Below are 1,260 nucleotides of genomic sequence, written 5' to 3'. Positions count from 1 at the left end.
GCAACATGTTGCTTACAAGATCAAAGTAACCACAAATTTTGCAAGCAACATGTTGCCTAGTGTATGGGGGCCTTTACAGCGACAAACTTTTAGAATAGAAATGGCTGAATCAGAGCTTGCAAGCAAGTTAAACAGGCAACAGCAGATAAACGATGGAGAAGTGAAGGCTGCTAAAGTCTCCCAGTCAGTGTATGCAGAGTTTAAAAAAAGAGTTCTCTATACAATAAATCAAAGAATACAGAAAGATATTCGTAAAGTAATGAATGAATGCTTGTTTACACATACTAGTTTACACACTAATGCGCTTTCTTTTTCAGATATGATGTTGATAAGAGGGGTTTTATTGATTTTATGGAGCTTAAGCTGATGGAGAAACTGGGAGAGCCCCAAACCCACCTTGGTCTGAAGGCCATGATAAAAGAAGTCGATGAAGATCACGACAATCAAATTAGCTTCAGAGAGGTATTGGAAAAAAGATTCTCTTTCCTCTATTTTTGTTTTGTGTACCCTTTCAACATCTGCTTTTCCTTGTACCTTTACTCCTCATTCTTATGTCTCTGGCATTCTTCTCCATTGTTCCCATTCATGTGAAAACATTTATCATGTTTGTGACCATAAAAGGAAGTTCTATGCCCATACATGTCTTGCTTGCAAGGAGTCTACTATAATCTAATTTTACTCCTTATGTTTATTATAAATAAAATATCAAATTCCCTTATGAGTTGCAAACATAATAAAAAAATTTAGTCAAAGCCTAAATATTAGCTATAAAATTACCCGCAATTTTTATTACACTTTCCGTTGCATATTGATGTCCTTATGCTGTGTAGCAAGTTTGAGCTGATTCCGACTTCAATTTTTTGAGTTACGGCCATTTTAAGAAAATGTCAAAATTCTGAAAAATACCCAAGGCTATATAGCCCATAGTTTTTTTCAAAAAATGGCTCCAAAATCACTCCCAATTTTTATTACATTTTCTTATACATATTGATGTCATTATGCTATGTAGAAAGTTTGAGCTGATTCCGACTTCAATTTTTCAAGTTACGGCCATTTTAAGAAAATACCAAAATTCTGAAAAATACCCAAGGCTATAGCCCATGGTTTTTTTCAAAAAATGGCTCCGAAATCACCCCAAATTTTTATTACATTTTTTATACATATTGATGTCCTTATGCTATGTAGAAAGTTTGAGCTGATTCCGACTTCAATTTTTCAAGTTACGGCCATTTTAAGAAAATACCAAAATTCTGAAAAATA

The 1,260-nt window shown here is 33.8% G+C and overlaps 1 pseudogene; it reads left to right on the top strand.

The window, feature by feature from the left end:
• The first annotated feature begins 64 nt into the window (after nt 1–64).
• The window catches only part of LOC109589944 (EF-hand domain-containing protein D2-like), a 20,397-nt pseudogene continuing 19,201 nt past the window's right edge, over nt 65–1,260 (top strand).

The sequence above is a fragment of the Amphimedon queenslandica genome, unplaced genomic scaffold (genome assembly GCF_000090795.2).
Source record: "Amphimedon queenslandica unplaced genomic scaffold, v1.1 AMPQUscaffold_13510, whole genome shotgun sequence".
NCBI classification, from domain to species: Eukaryota; Metazoa; Porifera; class Demospongiae; order Haplosclerida; family Niphatidae; genus Amphimedon; species Amphimedon queenslandica.
The sequence above is the reverse complement of the archived record's forward strand: the minus strand, read 5'-3'. Positions and strand labels throughout refer to the sequence as shown.